Source organism: Myxocyprinus asiaticus, chromosome 23 (assembly GCF_019703515.2).
Source record: "Myxocyprinus asiaticus isolate MX2 ecotype Aquarium Trade chromosome 23, UBuf_Myxa_2, whole genome shotgun sequence".
NCBI lineage: Eukaryota > Metazoa > Chordata > Actinopteri > Cypriniformes > Catostomidae > Myxocyprinus > Myxocyprinus asiaticus.
In genome coordinates, this window is record NC_059366.1 from 16340812 (window position 1) to 16364102 (window position 23291).

The 23291-nt window shown below is 37.0% G+C and overlaps 1 pseudogene; it reads left to right on the top strand.

Moving 5' to 3' along the window:
* The first annotated feature begins 19 nt into the window (after nt 1-19).
* LOC127414322 (probable carboxypeptidase X1) lies at nt 20-20804 on the top strand (annotated as a pseudogene).
* Nucleotides 20805-23291: the final 2487 nt, after the last annotated feature.

The following is a 23291-nucleotide window of genomic DNA, read 5'->3' on the forward strand; positions in this document are numbered from 1 at the left end:
AATGATGTAATTCACGGAAATGGCCACTAGGGGGTCTTTAGTGAGCGCGCCAACATAAACAATTAACAGAAAGAGGAGTTATTTTAGTGTGAAGAGTCCATTTGAAGATGACAGGATAGAAAAAAATCAAATCTAGTCTTATCTTTGTAAGAAAAGAAATTACATTTAATGATCAAATAAATAAAATGTGACAATATGAAAATATGTATTTAGTATGTAGGCAATTCATTTCTAACTTAAATTATCATTCAAATAAAAAGCAACATTATATATATATATATATATATATATATATATATATATATATATATATATATATATATATATATATAGTTTATTGGTGAAAGCTCAGGCAAAGTGTTGTTCTGCAATAATACTTTGCATTGCACACGGCTCTTTTGCATCAGAAAATCAGACTGTCAGTTATAAAAGTACTAAAGCTGAATATAATGACTTAAAGTCAATATTAAATCTGGCTCAAAATGTTAGTAAAAGTTTGGATAAAGCAACCCCCACCGATTCGTCTGTTGAAAACAACACTGAGGCGCAGAGGAACAGTAGTGAAGTGAACCCGCTCAGTAAAGATGGAGAACAGATGAACAAAGAGACCCATGCAGCAAAACCAGGCGAGTTCAACATCTATCTGTGTGGAATTGAGCTGAGGAAACAAACGTGGGGGGAAAAGGGTTCTTTCATTAAAATGTCATTTACCCTGATTAACAATCTGCTTTTTGTAGAGACATGGAAAATAATAGTTTTTGATTTTGGAAAATGCTTATGTGTTAGAGAGTAGGGGGATTTGCCCCAGTTTTATCCTAAACTCTTGTTGTGGTCATCTGTATCATGCTGTATATAGCCTACTTCAGGAGAAATTAGTACAAGAAGGGTTGGGAATACAGGAATGCTTAGTAGCAAAAAATCATTCTGATTCACCAGCACCAGCATTTGATTAAATGCAACAGTGGTAAATCAATTTCACATTTTTGACTCCACTTTCCTGTAACTATTTTCAAAAGTTCTTGACCATATATCAAATGCACACCGTGTTAAATATGAGAGAAAGAGACACTGATCCACATTATGTGTCTTTTTATTAAATCTGAATTCTCTGAATCTGATCTGAGGTTTCTTTCTTGTGCAAGGTACATTGATGCTTCATGTGGTAACATCTACATTTTATGGAAGCCCTGAACCGCAAGGTGAAAAAAAAAACAAAAAAACAACAACAAAAAAAAAAAAACAATTATGGTGAAAAAAATAATAATAACAGTGTCTCAGTTCCTTCCTGAGCCTAAGTCTTAAAAAATTTTCTCTTCCTAAAACGTTTTTTTCTCTCTTCAATATTTTTGTTTTCTCTCTTCAAAAAAAGTTTTTCTCTCTTCAAAAAAATGCATGCGGTACCAACATTGGCCACCAGGTGCCACTATCAGTAAACATGTAATCTTATGCTTTTAATGCTTTCTCTGTTGCTATATAGCTGAATAATACTTTTATTATTTAAGGGTTTGCAAACCTTTAGACAAAATCAGGTTACATATGTTTGATATGACATTCGTTGTCATGTAACAACTGGAGTTATTTTTTTGTTTGAAATTGTTGGTCTTTCTAAACCATCTATGCCGTTTGCTCAGTGTTACATGGTGGAAGCGAAGGAACGTATTGAGGAAAACGGGAAACATGGGGAAATTATTATTATGTCTGTCCTTTTGAAGTGTTCAATTGTCTAAACATGAGCTAGACAGTTACGCCGATGTAAAATGCTGATCCCAAACAAATTGGTGAAGGGTGAGGAATCACCTGTAGTTTCGCTCCCCGGGTTGCGCTGGGGGGAGAATAGTAGGCTACACACACCTGTTTTGTATTAGCAGTATGGGCGTGAAGCTATATTACCTCATGGATATTTTACAAATTGCACTTATTCTTACATTCACATTCGCAGTACAACCTCAATTAGGCACTTGCAACTTCTCAAATCTGTCACTGCAATTTCAAATCTTCACGCCTTGACTTTTGCAACTATTTTCGCAATATATCTGATGCATAACTAACTTGTGCAAACTCAGTGTTGGCCAGAGAGAAAGGCGGGGCAGGGGGAGGGCGCAAAGGAGTTGTTTTATAGGTTGGTGCCTAGCCAATGAAATCGGACTTCTTTTGTACACAATGTCAGGACCATAGACATATAAATGGTCATGACACCCGCGGCCTTAACATTACCAGATGTACATCAAACACTTCAAAAGGACAGACATAATAATAATTTCCCCATGTTTCCCGTTTTCCTCAATACATTCCTTCGCTTCCACCATGTAACACTGAGCAAACAGCATAGATGGTTTAGAAAGACCAACAATTTCAAACAAAAAAATAACTCCAGTTGTTTCACGACAACGAATGTCATATCAAACATATGTAACCTGATTTTGTCTAAAGGTTTGCAAACCCTTAAATTAATAATAAAAGTATTATTCAGCTATATAGCAACAGAGAAAGCATTAAAAGCATAAGATTACATGTTTACTGATAGTGGCACCTGGTGGCCAATGTTGGTACCGCATGCATTTTTTTGAAGAGAGAAAAAAAATAATTTTAAGAGAGGAAAAAAAAATTGGAAGAGAGAAAAAAAATGTGAAGAAAGAAAAAAAAATTTGAAGTGAAAAAAATTTTTTTTGAAGAGAGAAAAAAAAGTTTTAGGAAGAGAGAAAAAATTTAAGACTTAGGCTCAGGAAGGAACTGAGACACTATTTTTATTTTATTTTTATTTTTTTTTCACCGTAAATTTTTCTTTTTTTTCACCTTGCGGTTCAGGGCTTCCATAAAATGTAAAGTTTTTATTCAAGTCAAAACTATTATTTTACATCACTGAATCAATCTGAATACATTAACAAATCTCATTAAAAAATTTAGATCAGGTAGAAATAGCTCTTTAAGGTACCAATTGCAGGTTACCACTTTTGCAGTGTAAGCTAAAAAAAAATAAAATAAAATAATGATTTGTTTTCTCAACAACCATAACATATTAAAATAAATAGCTTCTATTAAGAAATGTACATATTTATAGAGTTTTTAACTTTACTTAATTTTCATTAATGTATACAACACAAAATATAAATTTTAAGGTGAACAGAGTGACTCATAAAGTAAATAAATAATTGTGAGTTCCTTGAACTTCTCTGGCTTAAAAATCCATAACATTACAATTTTAAGTACATTTTATCAAACGATAAAGTACAGAACTGAGGTTGTGGAAAATACCCGTAAGCAGAGGTGGGTAGTAACGCACTACATTTACTCCGTTACATTTACTTGAGAAACTTTTTGGAAAAAATGTACTTTTATTTTATTATGAGTATATTTAAAGGTGGGTACATTTAATTCTTAAGTAAATTTCGAATGAAAGTTTTTACTTCGTTACAATGGGTGACATTCCTGGCGTTACATTACTGGTTTTACGTGTAAATAAATGCGTAATTTATTGAGAGATTTTTAAAAGCAATTTTTCCGACAGTGGAACTTTACAGCTGCGCTCTGTCACTGGAGTCGAGTTCACTGCAGCAGCAGCAATCGCGCAAAAAACACGTTCATCGCTCCACACCATGATAAAGAGTAGTTTCGTCATGAAGTGACTTCATTTTACACCAAGACAAGCATATTTCAAGATTAAAATTGCAGCGCGATTATGATAACGTGGGCTTGTCTGTCATTGTCATTTTCAGGGTGATTCTGTAACTATGGGCTCTTATGACCTCAGTTTATAAGTATACATTTTTATATCAGTGTTGCAATGTATCAGTTCCTAAACCCATGTAAGCATCTGCATTAAGTGTAAATGTCTTATGTTCTGCGGATCGGACGCTTGACTTCTGGAGCCCGAGCTGACAGTATGTCTGTGCCTGCACAGCATTTCTGAGTTTGACAGGTGTGGCGCGTTTTTCTCATGCACTGTAAAATCTAAATAGTTGACATTACTTAGATTTTTCAAGGCAATCGGTTTGCATGCTTTTTCTAAGTAAACATACTTATTTGGCTCAAGTAAACTGAACTTAATTTTTTAAGTACTGTTAACTAGCTACAAGTAAGCTTAACTCATGTATGATTAAATAATATTTTTTATTTATTTAATTATTTAAATTGGGTTATAACATGTCTTAAACAGTATAAGGGAAATTATGACTAGACTCTAGGTTAGCCATATGGCACACTGGACTCTACTTAGTACTTCTTAGTGCACATAAATCTGCACTTTTGTAAAGTCCAATTGAGTAAACTAGAATGGCTTAAATATAACAGGCTCCAAGTTCACCAGAGGTAACACTAAACATACTCATGGTGACTTCACAAAAATATAAATTATCAACCAGCTACAATAAAACAACAATAGTAATAAGAATTAAAACTAAATACCATTTTTATTATATATATATATAAAAAAAAAAAACTATTATTTTACTACATACGTTGTTTTGACCTAACAAACATAATTTATTCCACACAGCCGCAAATTTGTACTTGGTAATTTTGAGTTAGTAGTACTCGAAGCCACAGTTTAAAGAACTTATGTATTTGAGTTATGATTCCAAAATGTGACATTTAAAGTAGTTTAATTAGGACCACTTATTTTATTTTTATTATTATTATTCATGACAACTTTAGGATTTAGAGAGTAATCGTAACTTAATTAAATCTAGTAAGAATAGTAAAAACTTAAGATTAAGTTGAGTAAACTATTTTTTATCATTTGTGGTAACTGTTAGTATTTACAGTGTGGTCAACAGAGCTCTGAACTTAAATAAGCCCATCACGCTTCCAAATACAGAGATCAGTAAGGTGCAGTTTACCCTTACTGTACAAAACTAATGATTTAAATTCTTTTGACACTTAAAATACTGTAACTACACTGATATAAGTATCCATACAGGACTTTAAAAAGCGACAGGACTTTGAAATAGTGACAGTAGGCATTAATAAAGCATGATCTTGTTTCATTTTATTCAGCATTACATATAGTTGGGCCTGTGGGACATTGTTCACGTTTTTCACCATAATAATTACTAGAAGCTGGTTTCCAAACTTCTCTTATAATTGACAGATTCGTCCAAATCTGACAAGTGTCCTTAAAGTGATAGTTCAACCATAAATTATTGTTCTGTCATACAACCCCAATTCCGAAAAAGTTGGGACAGAATGAAAAATGCTAATAAAAACAAAAATGAGTGATTTGTAAATTATATTTACCCTTTGATATATTGAAAGCACTTCAACTAAACATTATATGATGTTTTACCTTGTGAATTTCAGTGTTTTTGTTTTTTTAAATGAACAGTATTTTCAAATCAGATGACTGCAACATGCTCCAAAAAAGTTGGGACAGTCGAGTGTTTTCCACTGTGAAACATCACCATTTCTTCTAATAACACTTATTAAGCATTTGGGCACAGAAGACACAAGTTTGTTAAGTTTAGAATTTTCTCCCATTCATCCATTATTTACATTTACATTTACATTTATTCATTTGGCAGATGCTTTTATCCAAAGCGACTTACAAAAGAGGAAAACATAAGCGAATCATCTTAGGAGACAGTGGTATGAAAAGTGCTGTATTACAAAGTATCACTATATCATCATAATAGTATTCAAAACAGAATAAAGTGCAACAGAAATTTGTATTTATTTATTTTTTTATTTTTAATGACTGGTTAAGTGCTCATGGAAAAGATGTGTTTTTAGTCGTTTTTTGAAGACAGAGAGTGAGTCAGCTTCACAGATGGAGTAGGGAAGGTAGTTCCACCAACGTTGTACGATGAAGCTGAAAGTCCGGGAAAGTGTTTTGGTGCCTCTTTGTGTTGGTACAACAAGGCGACGTTTCTTAGCCAACCGCAGGCTTCTAGTGGGTGTGTAGCTCTGCATAAATGATTTTAGGTATGCTGGAGCAGACCCAGTGACTGTTCTGTATGCCAGCATCAGAGCCTTGAATTTGATACATGCATCAAACGGCAGCCAGTGGTGAGAGACAAGCAGTGGTGTAACATGTGCTCTCTTTGGTTCATTAAAGACCAGACGTGCTGCTGCATTCTGGATCATTTGCGGGGTCTAATTGCGCATGCAGGCAGGCCTGCAATGAGAGCATTACAGTAGTCTAGTCTAGTTATGACAAGTGACTGAACAAGAAGTTGTGTGGCATGTTCAGAGAGGAAGGGTTTTATCTTCCTGATATTGTAGAGTGTAAATCTACATGATCTTGCAGTCTTTGAGATGTGGTCTGTGAAATTTAGTCTGTTGTCGATGGTTACTCCTAGATTTCTGACCATTTTGGAAGGCATCACTGTAGTTGTACCCAGCTGCACGGTGATGTTGTGTTCAACAGCAGGGTTGGCTGGAAAGACAAGGAGTTCAGTCTTGGCTGGGTTGAGTTGCAGGTGGTGCTCCTTCATCCAGGCCGAGATGTCCGCCAGGCAGGCAGAAATTTGAGCAGTCACTGTGGTGTCGTTGGGCTGGAAAGACAAGTAGAGTTGCATGTCATCAGCGTAGCAGTGGTAAGAGAAACCATTATGTAGGTCTTTAGCTGCACAATTGTACAGGGTCTTTGTTGCCGTATGGTGTGCTTCATAATGCGCCACACATCCTCAATTGGAGATGGTAAGGACTGCAGGCAGGCCAATCTAGCACCCGCACTCTCTGCTTACACAGCCATGCACTTGTAATTCAGGCAGTATGTGGTTTGAAATTGTCCTGCTGGAAAATGCAGGGACATCCCTGGAAAAGACGGTGCTGGATGGCAGTATATGTTGCTCCAAAATTTTTACATATCTGTCTGCATTCATGGTGTTCTCACAGATGTGCAAGTTACCCATGCCATGGGCACTGACACACCCCTGGCCCATACAGACACTGGCTTTTGGACCTGACACAGCTTGGACGGCCCTTTTCCTTTCTGGCCCATAGAACACGACGGCTTTGTTTTAAAAACAATATTGAAATGTGGACTCATTGGACCAAAAAACACAATTCCACTGTTCTATGGACAGTAAATGGTGACTATAACATTCTGTCTGACATCTCCTTAATTGTGTTGCATTGAAGAAAGTCATATGATTTGAAACAACATGAGGGTGTATGATGACAGTTTCCATTAAAAATAATAGTAATTATTATTATTAGTAGTAGTAGTAGTAGTATAATTATTATTATTCTGTAATACACGTTAAATATGTATTATGTAATGGAATATTGGGGCGTAATCATCCATTATGTTTTATGTTGAAGTAACTAGTTACTCACTACTTGAGTATTCTTTTAATTGGATACTTTCTTACTCTTACTTGAGTAGTTTTTTACATTACTACTTCTACTTCTACTTGAGTAATATTTTTTAAAGTAATTTTACTTGAGTAAAGATTTTGGGTACTCTACCTACCTCTGCCCATAAGGCCATGCATTTGAATAATTTAAACATGTTTGTTTGATCAAAAAGAACTTATGTGGGCATTTAATTAGTTGCTATTAAGAAATTAGTTGTTACTTTTAGTATTACTGATGTTGATTAAGTGTAAAAATTAGTTGTTTTGTGTAAAGTCACCATTAGGTGATTAGTGTTCTCATTGGTGAATTTGGATCCTGATCAGTTCATGCAAATATCCTTGTGCATGTGCATTGCTGAAGTGCACTTTGAGAAATTGAGTTTAATGCCTGACCTCAGTAAATATTTTCTTTAGAGTCCATTAAATTAAGTAGAAACAGTGATACAAATGTTAATTTAATAGCTTGCTATTAGTTTTAAAATCTTATTTGTGTGACATACATTTCTAAGTCCTTAAAGATGAATGAACTAATACATTTGTGCATATCTAACAAAGGTTTTCTAGTTGTGCTGACATAAAATGGCATTTAGTTTAATTTCCTTAAAAAGTGTGATGCAAAAATGGCAAATATACTGTATATTTTAAGTAAATCCAGCCCATCATTTTTTTTTTTTTTTCAGTAGGAGGCACATTGACAAATGCCCTTTTTTCCAAACAGGTTCTGCTCTTAATTAATAAGTAACTGTTTATTGATACCTTCCTTGAATTTGTTTGTCCCTGTCTCAATACCACTGTATCAGATTGTCCACCATTGGGTTTGGAGTCTCTGAAAGTCTCAGATGATCAGCTAGAGTTTTCCTCGTATTTGAGCATTGGCTTAGGTCCTCACCGAGAACGACTTAATATACAGGTCAGCCCACTTATCATTGAGAAGAACCTACTGTCTGTTATAGCTGGTGACTGCAAGCACAATTGTAAATGATTGTGATGTAATGATCCTAAGTGTTTGTGTTCAGAGATTGGTGAAGGGTTTTCCTGTATGTGTGTCTGTTTGTGTAGTCTGGTCCAGAGGATGATGACGAGTATGATGGAGCGTGGTGTGCTGGACAAGAGGATCAGGATCAGTGGTTGCAGTTGGATGCTCTCAGGCAAACACTCTTTACTGGGGTCATCCTCCAGGGCAGAAACACCATCTGGAGGTCAGTCTTCGCTCATCATAATCATCATCATTCATATTACACAAATTCCTTTATTAGAGTGCTTGCTATGCAGCAGCATTCAAAATTATGTGACTGTGGCAACATTTTTGCAAAATGACACGTATTGCAGCAGTTTCGAAGTTAAATGTCAACTGTGTGGCGCTAAAAGCTAGTTAAATGTTCCTCAAAAAAGCTGAAAGGTTTTTAAGGTTAATGCTCTATTGAGTTTTAAATCAACAAAACCTGACTCCCTACCCTAAACCTTAAACCTAAACCTAACCGATAGTATCATAGAATGCAAATGTGAGATAAAGAATGAAATGGCTGAAGCAACCACTTCGTTTTGTGGTGCTTCTATTACACTTTTGGCCTACATGTCAACTCAAGTGTTCTTTAGGACTTCAATCTCAGTTCTTTGCATTGCAAGTGTAATGCCCAGTCAGAGCTACTACACAATTTGGTCATGCTCTAATACACTTCTAAATATAGTTGGTTATGTAATGCAAATGTTAAAATGAGGGCTGTCGATAGGACTGGGTGATAAAACGATCTCGATATTTATCACGATAAAAAAATCCAAAATATTGATGATAAGCTTTTGAGTATTTTTCTATATTTAGCCTATGTTCTACATCTAGATGATCAGGTGCATGTCGCTAAAAAGTTGCTAACGTTAGCTGCCTTGCTAATGATTAGGCTACACCCCACCGCAGTCCGGGTGCAGACCCTGGATTGATTCCATCCGTACCGCAAGACTTCATGACGACGGTTGCGCCATTTCATCATCTCTTGTGAGTAGCGTGAAGAAACAACAGTGCTGTGTACACCAGCTCTGATCTTTCTGCGCTGTATTCTTGAATATTTTTCTCTAGCACTGAACACTCTTAATTTATGCCCTGTCCCGCTCCGCACGTGTTGCCTCTTTTCCCCGCATGTGAGTAGACATGAGGCGGCGTATATGTTAACGTTCCAAAGTGCCTTTAGACCATAACGTTTTTCCTTCTAAATTTAGCTTTATTAATCAGCATGTAAAGAGCCTTTAATAATAAACAAATAGATTTCTGTTATAATTTTGTGAAAATGAATCTGATCTTATTATCTCTGGATGACAAGACAAAAAAATTACTACTTGGAAGCCTAGTCTTTCTCATTTTAATGAAAATATACAAATGGTCCATTCAGACTTTTACATTTTCTAAATTTTCTCTCAGGGGATACCCCTGAACCCCCATAAAGTTTCATTCCTCAGTCATGAGGGCTTCTATGCCCCAATAATTGGGTATCTGAATGTAAAGAAATATTAAAATATATAATTTGTAAATATATTCAAACAAATACTTGAATTTTGTCAATATGCTTCAAAACAAACAGATGATCTTTTAATATTTATATCCAACTGCACTCGATTGATGAACTCTATAAAATATTTTCATATTTTGGTAGAAGATCCCTCAGACACCATTGCTTCGGCTGTCTCTGGACCCCAATGCAGTTTCTTTTCTTCTGTCAACTTGGAAATGTAAAAAAAAAAAAATGAAATGTGCAAATGTAAATATATCTTGATAAATATTGATATTGAACGATATGAAAAAGAATATCGTAATAATATTTGTGGCCATGTCGCCCAGCCCTAGCTGTCGATTTAACATGTTAATTATGTGTGATTAATTCTATAAAAATATAACACATAAAAAAAAATGAATGCATTTAATCATGCCCCCTGACAAAATTCTGTAATAAAAGTACTGATTTTCTCACCATATGAGCAATTCAAGCAAGAAGTACAACTGTTTTATGAGCCACACCTGTAGGTTGCAGTGGGCCTCAACAAACCTCACAAGCAGCACAGCCACAGAATGAAAACTCACTTAGGAGAAAGCACAACGGAGTACAGGAATCTTGAGACGTGATCTTCAAAGTTTCCATGACTTTTAACTTGACACAGCATCCTAAAAAGTGGCATTTATGATGCTCAATACCAGCTAAACGCTCCAAACGCGTCCACCTGAGGCAAGCACATGTGCGCTCGCTGAAGGACATTACCATTGTTCTGTTTGCACTGTTAAGAACGCATACTGTGAGAACTGGACACAAAACCGAATGCTATCAACTTTAGGCTTGCTCAATGATTTGAGAGTAAAACTAACAATAAATTGAGTTCTTAAGTCTCTATTTGTAATCAAAGCTTTATTCATCTGCCACAATAATGCAATTTATTTCAAACTGAATTTCAATCCGTAATATATATTTATTATAGGCCCTACATATTATATCTACAAATATTTGAATTATTATGCATTATTTATATGAATTATGTTTATTTGGGGGCCTTTCTCTGCAAATAGTGATGTATGCAGTTAATTGCAATTAATTTGATTAATTAATCAGCATGTCATGTAATTAATTAGATTAGAAATGTGACAGCCTTAGTTAAAATGCAGTTATCTCTTTGCAAGTTGTGCATTATTTTATAAGTGTTTAGATGTCATAAGAAAGCATTGCTTGAGGAACAGGGTGGAAAGCAAGTGTTTATGAACTAATAATCTACAAAATTTTTATTTTGTGTGTGTGTGTGTGTGTGTGTGTGTGTGTGTGTGTGCATGTGTGTGTGTGTGTGTGTGCGTGTGCGTGTGTGTGTGTAGCTTGAACTGGGTACGCACTTTTAAGGTGCACTTCAGTAATGACTCTTTGGTCTGGCAGCCCTGCATGAATGGATCAGAGGAGGTGGTAAGTTTATGACTTTTTTATGTACTGCTAACCTACTTTTGTCAACTCTACATCATGATACTTTGCCTCAAAAGAAATCTCTTTTAAACATGTTAAATCATAGTTTGAAATGCCTAGTTTGTAAAGTAAGATTTTCCCCACTTGTGTCTTAAATTTTGTACTATGTATGTACTTTACAGTATTATCTCTGCTGATCTCAGAATCTCTGTCCAGGTGTTTGTCGGGAATGAAGATTTGGAAACGCCAGTTCTGGCTATGTTCCCTGAGCTCTCGGTGGCGCAGTACATTCACATTAATCCACAGACCTAGTTTAGCAATGGCACAATTTGCCTCCGAGCTGAAGTGCTGGGTTGCCCAGTGCCAGGTTCAGCATTACACTACTGTATATTTGAAATGTTTTGGTGGAGACCATGGCTTTGGCCAAGGCATATGGAAACTTTTTTTAAGAAAAAACATATAGGATCTTTATGAGTAGATTTTTCTGGTAAATATGTCATTTTTACAAGGCTTTAAAACTGTCACCACTTAAAACAGTCTACGCCAGACCTCCACTCTAGGTCTTGCTTTAACAGAGAATAGATTAAGGCAACATAAAGAACCAATGAATAGCCACAAAGTAAAATATGTTTTTACTAGTAATATTAGTTTTGACAAAATTTTTCTATATGTGTAGATCCGGACAACCCACATTTTCCATATTCTGAGAGCAGATCACCCGATGACCTGGACTTCAGACACCACAATTACAATGAGATGAGGAAAGTAAGACTGTTTTAGACCTCAGCCCTTAGTCTTCATGACAGTCCTATTTACAAAAGTATTAATTGAAAATGAATGCCATCTGAAACTAACATACTGCAACGATGACAGAATTTTCATTTCAGAGTAAACTATCCCATCAACTGAACTGAAAAATGTCACTCTCTCGCTAGTTAATGAAGTCTGTGAATGATGAGTGTCCAGAAATCACACGGATCTATACTATTGGGAGGAGTTACACTAGACTGAAGCTTTATGTTATGGAGATTTCTGATAACCCAGGAAAACATGAGCTCGGTAAGCATTCACTTTGTTAAGGCCCTGGTGCTTAATAGTTCAAGGTTATTTCAGGTCCCTGTGGCTGATATCCCTGTTCCTAAGGCCAAGTTAGCTCTTGCTAAATCTTATGCAGTACATCTGCTGTGAATATAAGCAAGGAAATCAACGTGTAATACAGCTGGTAAAGGACACGCGCATCCATCTGTTGCCATCTATGAACCCAGATGGATATGAGGCAGCTATGAGAAGGTGAGGGTCAAGGGAGAAAAATAATCGAATGAAAACAAGATTAATGCTTTAATGAAGACTTTAATTTGTGGGATAAAAGGTTTGATGTACTTAAAGCAACTTTATTAGTTACATATTAAACATTACTGATTTATGATTCAGTATTTCCTAATGTAGAACCAGCCATGGTAACAATTTGCCCTAAGACATAACAATAACAAATATAAAGTATTTAAAATTATAGTTATTATTCGTAATAATTTATTAATAATAATATTTATTACATTGTAATAATATAGTAGTAATAGTATAGTAATACATTTATTACCATAGTAATAGCAGAGTAATTATAGTATAACAATACATGTATTAGCATAGTAATAATATAATAATAAATGTGTGATAATTTAATTGTAAAATTTGTAGTAATAAATTCAATACATAGTTATAATATCATAATAGGTGTATTACCATAGTAGTAATATTGTAATAATAGATTATTTCCAAAGTAATAATATAGTAATAATAGCATAATCATAGATTTATTACCATAATAATAATATATTCATTACCATAGTAAAAAAAGCATAATACATTTATTTCTATAGTAACAATATAGAACTAATATAGATTCATTACCATAGTAATTATAGCATAATAATATATTTATTACCATAGTAATAATATACACAATTTTATTCTTAATGAAATAGTTACTACACTAAGGTGTGCTCACTGTCTTGTACTCTACTGTTTGCATGTGTGCATCTGTCTGTGTCATCAGGGTTCAGAACTCTCTGGCCAGGCTCTTGGATGCTACAGCTTTGAGGGGATTGACATGAACCACAACTTTCCTGACCTCAACAACATCATGTGGGATGCTCAGGAGTTGGCTACAGACAAGAGGAGAGTGAGCAACCACTACATTCCCATGCCTGAGTACTACACCTCAACTGAGTCACTGGTATGTAAAATCACACTCTTTTGCATTTTTGTGTGTTTTCTATTTTTTTTGGTTTTTTTTGTTTTTTGTTTTTTCTTTTTTGCAGTTGATCCTGTCTGGTAAAAATATTGAAAACATTTTTTTATTTATTATTATTGTTTACTCACCTGTTAATGTGACATCCAATCCAGGTAGAGTTGAGAGTCATGTGATGAGGTCATAGTTTAATGGGTGGAGGATGAAGAGGAAGAAGACTAACATGTGATTAACTTACAGTATTTTGTAAAGGCGTCTTGAGTCAGTTTGATCGGGACCTTGACTAACAGTTTAGATATTCAAATCAAACCTGTGTTTAGCCTGGACTATTGTGAATAGCATAACGCTAACAATACCAGCGCTAGTGAAAATCCATTTGTGGAGGTACTCTTCATGTTTGCAGACATGGCAAGCAATAAAACTTTTCATCTAAAGGGAAATACAGAGCAAGTATTCACTGTTAGTGGCATTTGTATTTTATTCTATTTTTTTTACATCATGATGGCGCTGCGGATGGCCGCCTCGATGTGGAGCGCTCCTATTGTTTTGTTGTTTTTGTTTGTTTGTCCTGTGTTTAGTAATCTTTTTCCAGTCAGTTTTACCAGAGAAGAACTGCTGAACATTCGACAGCTTATACCAGACATTCTTTTCCCGGTTTTTGAATATTCAGACGTTTTGCTAGACATTTTAGTTGGAGGCGCGGCCAGTGGTTGAATTAAAATCAACCAAGTCAGTAGTAAGGACTGTAAAGAGATGGACCAATGAAGCAGAGCGGGAACTACAAGCCTGCTTCGATTGCACGGATTGGAGTGTTTTTAAGGCTGCAGCCACAGACCTGGACGAGCTCACAGATACTGTTACATCATATATCAGTTTCTGTGAGGATATGTGCATTCCTATAGGACTTATTTAAAGTTCAACAATGACAAACCATGGTTTACAGCAGAGCTCAGGCAGCTTCGTCAGGCCAAAGAGGATGCTTACAGGGGTGGGGATAAAGTCTTGTACAATTAGGCCAGGAACACACTGAACAAGGAAATCACAGTGGCTAAAAGAAGATACTCTGAGAAGCTGAAAAACACGTTTTCAGCAAACGACCCTGCATCAGTGTGGAGTGGCATGAAACAACTCACAAATTACAGGACTCCTACCCCCAACCCTGTGGTGGACCAACAACTGGCTGATGACCTGAATGTGTTCTACTGCAGATTTGAAAGGCCCAGTCTCACACCCCACACCCACTCTGACCTTCACTTCACACAACACCAATACCTTCTGCAACCCCCCTCCTCCCTGCTCCTGCTACTCAACCTGCACTTAAGATCTGTGAAGATGATATGAGCCGCATCTTTCAGAAAAAAAAGACGAGGAAAGCTTCAGGCCCAGATGGAGTCTCACCAGCGTGTCTTCGATCCTGTGCTAACCAGCTGGCCCCCATCTTCACACAGATCTCCAATAGATCACTGGAGCAGTGTGAAGTCCCATGCTGCTTCAAATGCTCAATCATTATTCCTGTCCCAAAGAAACCAAAAATCACAGGACTTAATGACTACAGACCTGTTGCCCTGACATCTGTGGTCATGAAATCATTTGAGAGACTGGTGTTGGCCCACCTGAAGAACATCACTGGACCCTTTCTAGATCCCCTTCAATATCGAGCAAACAGGTCTGTGGATGATGCAGTCAACATAGGATTGCATCATATCCTGCAACATCTGGACAGACCAGGGACATATGCAAGGATCCTTTTTGTGGACTTCAGTTCGGCTTTAAACACTATCATCCCAGCTATACTCCAGAATAAATTACACCAACTTTCTGTCCCATATCTATCTGTCAGTGGATTACCAGCTTTCTGACGGACAGGCAGCAGCTTGTGAGACAGGGGAAACTCACTTCCAGCACCTGTACAATCAGCACTGGTGCCACCCAGGATTGTGTGCTCTCCCCACTACTCTTCTCCCTCTACACCAATGACTGCATCGCCAAGGACCCCTCTGTCAAGCTCCTGAAGTTTGCAGATGACACCACTGTCATCGGCCTCATCCGAAATGATGATGAGTCTGCATACAGAAGGTAGGTAGAACAGCTGGCTGTCTGGTGCAATCAAAAAAACCTTGAGCTGAACATGCTCAAAAAGGTGGAAATGACTGTGGACTTTAGGAGGAACACCCCAACACTGACCCCCCTCGTAATTCTAAACAGCACTGTGGCAGCAGTGGAGTCATTCAGGTTCCTGGGCACTACCATCTCACAGGACCTAAAGTGGGAGACACACATTGACTCCATTGTGAAAAAGGCCCAGCAGAGGTTGTACTTCCTTCACCAGTTGAGGAAGTTCAACCAGCCACAGGCGCTGCTGATACAGTTCTACTCAGCGGTCATTGAGTCTGTCCTCTGCACTTCAATAACTGTCTGGTTTGGTTCAGCTACTAAATCAGACATCAGAAGACTACAAAAGACAATTCAGACTGCTGAGAGGATTATTACCATCATCCCAGATAGCGGTTTGAGCTACAGGGAATGCTCAAATCTCCTCTGACACCGTGGATTTCCTCACTAGGCCTCACACTCTCAAATTCTCTTCAGAAGGCTCATCCAGCTGTGTTGTACAGGGCACCCACACACTTAACAACATGCCAGGACACAGTGAGTGATGTTTTTTTTTCTTTTCTTTTGTTGTTCTTAGGAGCGAAGTAGCCATTTGTTTTAGGCTACAACGCATCCAAGCTTCAATCTGGCCTGCAGTGGTGAACTGGGTATTATTTCTATTTGTTTGTTTGCCGGCTTTAATTTAATTACTCAGAAATTAAAAGTCAGTCAAATGCACTTTAAACTGCATTTTCAGTTTAACAGTTTTTCAGATAACCAGTTTTCATATTTGTGACTGAGAATACAAAAATTATGTGAAGGTATTGTATATATTTAATTTGTTTAATTTAAGACTTATTTCTACTTGAAATTTATATTTTTCATTTGATAAATTGCTCTGTGTTCTTTATTCTTTGCATATTTGAATAAGTAAATAGCATTTGAGTATACTTATAATTCATTCAATTGTTTAAAATTCCTACGTAATATTCATGAGTTTATTTATTTCATTGAGATGTGATTGTGTTTAAGATTGTTAAATTGTTTAATTTATGTTGATAATTTACTTGAGTAATTGATTGTTTTCAAATAATCCTAATATGTAAATCAAAGAGTATAAGTTAAAGTTGAAATAAAAGAACTCAGGGTAGCTCCCTCTTTTAAGAGGTCAAGGGGTCGCTACAATTGTAAAATAGACAATTTTATTCCTTATTTAGATAAGGAAAAGAAACCAATCATATCTGGTTAAAGCTACACTATGTAAATTTTGGCCCTCTATTGGTTAAGAAATAAAACTGCATGTGTCTTGGGGAAGAACATTGTTTTTGTTGTGGTTTGCTCTGCTCCTCTGCACGGATGAATGTGGTTCGAGGCACCGGTGTACACATGGATTCATGACATGACACACACGCGCTACAGAAGCCGGATCTTATTTTCTCTGTGTATGGATATGACGGGCAAATTACATATGTTTGCAATTTCCCACAAAATCTGTCCCGACAGCTCTAAAATATTTATAATATAATATCATTATTATAGGTTTATCAAAGTGTATTTGGGTAAAGTCATGGTTTGGAAGATGGATTTTTGCTGCACTCTCTCATTAATAACATTTTGTTATTTTTTTAACAAAAAAAAGTTACCTAGTGTAGCTTTAAGAAAACATTAAAGTTTATTTTGGTGTACCCACATACTGTTTGTTTTATTTGGAAATGCACTGAAAGTAGGATTTGCGGGTAACACTCTTTACCAACACTTTTCAATAGACTATTCTTTTTTGTCAATAGTCAATTTCAATAGTCTTCTTTGAACATTCAGTTCACAAACGAAGACACACACAAGACACTTGGGAATCGGGGTTAAGCAGACCCAGTAAAGAATGTGAGTACTTCCTCTCAGCTCCTCTCAGTTGAGGCTCCCTTTGCAGGGGCCTCCAATAGAAACAAAACACACTGCAGTGAAAGAACACACTGAGTGGAATAAGAGATACAAACAACCTCAGAGGCAAAAGCATAAATGAAAACATCATGCATAAAGATGGTAGCAAACCTCCACTGCAAACTAAAAAATAGATACATTTTAAAAAAGAACACAAAAGATCAGCTTTTCTGTGGATTTTGTGATAATCAGTGGCAGAGTTTCACATCTGTGTTTCGGGGGGAGGTGCAGGAGGATACAGAAACCGCATTTAAAGCAACAGACATAGGCCTGTAATATATCATCATATCAATATATCAAGGTGTGTTTACTTTTTAATGAGGTATGGTGTCACGGCTTCAGTGAGTTTGTTGGTTTGTCATTTTCTCTCCCTCATGTCTCACAGGTGCGGCCGGCATGCATGATCGACGTTTCCAAGGGAACACTGATTTTTCCCGGGGGAATGCTGATCATGCCACTGTTTAGCGTGCCAAGCAAACCTGTTCTCCCCTAATTCAATCCCTTCTTAAGCCCATCGTGTACTCAGGATCTTTGCTAGATTGTTGTTTGATGTTGAGTACTAACCTCACTCTCTCTGCCTAGTTGGTCCTGTCTCGTGTATCTGTTGGTTTCCCACGTGTTGGGTGTGTGGTTGCCTTCCAGTATTGCTGCATGTCAGCTGGTTTTCCACGGAGGATACCTCGTCTCTGCCCGTGTGTCGGGAGTTAAGTTCGCTCTTCTCTGCTGGCCGTTGTTCTGCATCTCACTAAGCTTCAATGGAGGATTCTTCAAATCTGTTCCTGACTTCCATAATGCGCACACTCATCCTATGAACTCGCTCTTCACGGATTGCCCCTTGCGCGACTATGACGCACACGCCATTGGAGATCACTTTCTGCTGCTGCAGCCAGTGTCTGGATTTTCTACATTCCTCAACCCAGTGACTGCTCATTATTAGTGTTAATAAATCCTTTGAACTGTTCTTCTGCTCTTGGGTCTGTTTGTCTCACTATCGTTCGTTACATACAGAAGTGGTGTGAATATACAGTATATAAACAGGAATCACAATTAAGGGAAACAATGAATTACACGCTTGACTGTTGATTGTTGATGTCTAATGCACAGCCGACAGACAACTTACCACTTAAAAACAGCAACGTTTAACGAGCTAAGATGGACAAGACCTGGTAGACTTTAGCATGGCTTTATACAGCATTGCGTCTTTACACAAAATTTGAAAGCAGCCCAGAGCCACCTTAACTTAGGCAGTATAAAGACATGGTGCAAAAGCTAAAACTTAATATGAAAAACTTCCACTTTGGAATAAATATTGGATATATACTGTATTTATTTTGTACTATATATTTGTGGTTGCTCATGTTGAAGATTGCTCCAGAGACACGTGCTGTAATCAGCTGGATGCAAGACATACCATTTGTTCTGAGTGCTAATCTGCATGGGGGAGAGCTGGTGGTCACTTACCCTTTCGACTGTACACGTGATTGGATCCCTCACCAAGACACGCCTACCCCAGACAACGATTTCTTTTGTTGGTTGGCTACTGTCTATGGATCCACCAATCTGGTGATGGCAAACCCAGAGAGGAGAATCTGTCACTCAGAATACTTCCTGCAGCACAATAACATCATCAATGGATGATGAGCACACTGTTTCAGAGAGTGAGTAAACAACAAACACGCACACACAGAGAACAAATTGATAATCACATTTTCCTATAATTTGCATGTACTACAAGTAAAGGAATACTTCACCCAAATGAGAATACTATTGAATAGGAACAGAAGCTGTGAAGCTAAAAAAAAAAAAAAAAAGACAAAAAAGAAACCCACCATATTTTGTTCCTTATATACTGTATTATATTTTTTGCTTCATCTGACTTCATAGGTATGAATGACTTCAGTTACCTCCACACTAACTGTTTTGAAGTAACTGTAGAATTGTCCTGTGATAAGTTCCCACACGCCAGTGAGCTTCCAATCGAGTGGGAGAACAACAAATAGTCTCTCCTTCTGTACATGGAGCAGGTCAGTTCACTCTCCCAATGTCCAGCATGGCACATGATAATGCTGGGCCACATTTAAATGTATCTTTGCTCTCTATGCTTTTTGCAGGTGCACAGAGGGATAAAGGGTGTGATCAGGTATAAAGACACAAAAGCTTGAATTGCAAATGCTGTCATTAAGGTGGAAGGCCTGGACCATGACATAAGATCTGGTATGCTTGTAGAAGTCACTTCGTAAAATTAATTTCAAAAGGGTCATACTGTATCATGAGGAATCACATTTTCCTTGATGTACTATCAAAACGTACTGTAATTTGAGAACTCAAAATTTCTTCCCCGGTCCCAAAAAAAAAGCATACAATGAGGACTCCTTCTGAAATTCTGTAACTTTTAAAGTTACAGAGATAAAATAAATAAAAAAGGTCATAAAAAAATGAAATATGACTGTTTGGCACAAAAAAATATTACTAACACTATAATGGTCCTCAGGAAAAATAAATAAAATAAAATGTATAACGTCACGCCTTTAAAACAGTTGCAGGCAAATCTTTTCTTTTAATTGAACTGATTCTCTTGTCTTGGCATTGCAATATAATATGGAAATATTCATGTTTGCCTTTCGTTCATATGTATCTAGCTGTAGATGGTGATTACTGGCGCTTGCTGAACCCAGGTGAGTATAAGATAACCGTGTGGGTTGAAGGCTACTTCCCCCGGAATCACCACTAATCTGTTGGGTCAAAGCCCCACCCAGCCATCTGTGACTTTACCCTCACTAAGACACCACAGGATTGTCTCAAAGAAATCCTGGCAAAAGGGGAAAAATTCCCTGGGATAATCAAGTACGGATCCGTGCCTTGCAAATGCGCAAACTCCGTGCCAGCACCAAGATTCTTAACCGCCATAGAGAGCAACAGCAGCGCCTTAAAAGTGATTGGTATTGAGCAACTTTTTTTTTTTTTTTTTTTAAACACGGGTTGAGAGATATTGAGGTTCTGGACTGTAAAACAACTTACGCCATTGGTTTAGCCAGTGTTGTTTTGTCGGGCTGGACGGGCTGCTCAAAACAAACAGACCAATACTTATAGGGCCACAGAGAGACAATCAACCTACTAATGGCTTACTTATAGTTGTCTCTGCATATGAAAATGGGATAGGAGAAAGTATTTTAGCACCGAAAAGTTACACACTTCAGTTTTAAAGCTACTGGTTTTCACTTTTACATTTGATCTATCCTGAGCAAATGCAATATCCCTAGTCTGCTGTTAAACACTTAAATATTTCTTTTTTTTTTTTTTTCTTTTTTACCACTAATACAGATTTCTATGAATGTCTCTTATGGGAGCTAGATGCTGAGATTGTAGCTGGTTTTCTACACTCAGAAGATGATGACATGGATGTTATAATAAAGCTAATAAAAGATTGTACAGAACACACCTCTAAGATTGCTGAATTCAGTTCCTTCGTCATGTTCCTCAACCTTTTAAGTTTTAGCCCCTTTGGTAGGTCCTAAGGCAAATGTGATAAAGACATGGTCCATGGAGGAAGACTAATCCAGCCTCTGGGTTGATTTGTGGAAAAAATTACAATTATGCTAATATACATTCAAGTCCATTTATTATATTAGTGTGATATATTCACTGTAAGCTATTCTAATTTTAGATAAAGCAAGACAGATAAACTTTTTATTTTGTGCTGTTTAATTTGAGCATGTTAAAGCAGTAGGGCATTTCTTGGAATTGCATGCAGAAATTGGACAGTTCATGAAGGAGAAAGGGAAGGGGCAGTTGGATATCTGGATTCACAATCTTGCATTTATGGTTGATATAACAGAGAATTTTAATGTGAAGATTTAAGGCTACAACAGCTACTACAGAATACTAAGGTGCTGTTCACACACGTTTTTGCATCCATCTGTGCTGTTTTTCAGTTGTTTTCTTATATAAACATGCGCTGGATGGACGTCTTCGACCGCTACGCAGTCTTGCGCAGGTGTGCCAAGTTTTTCAGACACCGTGTGAAGTTAAAAAGAACTTCAATAGTTAAAAACACGTCTCGAAAATCACCTGCAATTTGTTCCATTCGTTTAGTCTGAAGGGCCTGGCAGAAAATTTTTGAAATGTGGGATTTGCATTCATGCTTTTCACAGGGTTCCCACTTTTTTTGACAAGTGACTTCCACAAACTATAAATTAACTTCCCAGTCATTTATGATCACTTGATGAGGATTTTATATTCAGACATATTCACTAATGATTTATTCACACTGGTTTGTGATTCATTGAGAAAAACTACTTAAAATAACAATTAACTCACAAATCCTAGGCCTATGACTTGCAACAGTTTAAATCTACACAAAAGCAATATCCTGCTGATGAAATATTTTACAGTACAGCTTATGTGAAAAGTGTATTTTGACTTTCTAAAATACATTTTAACAGGGATACAAACTACCCCCTTATCGCTAGTCACATTTTTTAAGCTAATTTGCCCAAATTGTTTGGTCAAATTTTCTACATTTCCTTATTAAAATCACTTGAAAGTGTTACTTTAAGCTTAAGCACTTTAAAAGCATTACATGCAACAAAAAAGCTTTAAATACAACAAACAAGTCAACTAAAAGCAACCTGGTCTCATAGTGAAAACGTTACTCTATATACATTTTTGCAAATCTTGTTAAACGTGTTTCCAGGTACAATTCTCTGCAGTTTCCAGGATAAATGAACACTAGAGGTGCTACAACAACTGTGTGTTTTATTCACTTTCACTGAAATCATGACTTTAATGGCTGATTATGACTTTATATATACTTTAAAAATATTGGAGTCACGTGGCGCTGTTACATGAGTTGGTTACATGAATCGGGGACGTCGAGATATGGATCGATTATCTGGAGTCATCGGAGAGGGAATTTAGCTGCTAATCTGCTAGCGACCAAGGCAGATTTGCAGTGTGTCTGGGAAAAGTTGGAAGACCTTGAGAATCGTAGACGGCAAAACAACATCTGAATTGTTGGAATTCCCAAGTCTGCTCAACATAACAGGCCAGAAGCTGGAAATCGAGTGAGCTCACAGGGTCCCGGCTCGGAGATCCGCTGAGGGAGACAGGCCCTGATCAATTCTGGCCACATTTCTGAGATCATCCAATAAAGATCTTGTGTTATGCGAGGCGAGGAGTAAAGGAAAGCTTTCTTGTAAGAACCACAACATTTTCTTGTTTCCAGACTTTGCGAATTCGATGAGAGGAACGTGATCGATTCAAGGAATGCAAGAATCTCTTACATCAATGGAAGATCGCTTTTGCAATGATGTTTCCGGCCAAACTGAGAATAGATACTAAGGATGGCCGTAAAGTATTTACATGTCGGAAGTCACGTGACGCCATGCAAGGAGCAGACGTGTGAGTGACGAGCTCTGCGCACTTTGCTAAATTTTTAATTATTCTCATGTTATAATCTGATGAATTTTAATACACCCAGTTACACATTTGCTCTTTGATGCAAAACATGGCAAAGAAGTCAAAATCCTTTGGCTCTGGAGACATTAAAAGACACTTACGTGTTCAGGATGAAAGCCCCGACAGGCTTACATACCGGGGACTCGATTTAGATGGCACGGTGGGAGAGGTGATCCAGCGTCAGTTGTCCAACATGTCGGTGATGTTGATGAAGATTCTTGCTGACTTGGAGGATCTCGCTGTAATACGTCGATCGATTACGGTGATGGAAATAAAATTCTCGGAGCTATTTACAAGAGTGACTGATGTTGAGAAACGAATCGATTTTCTGGAATCTTC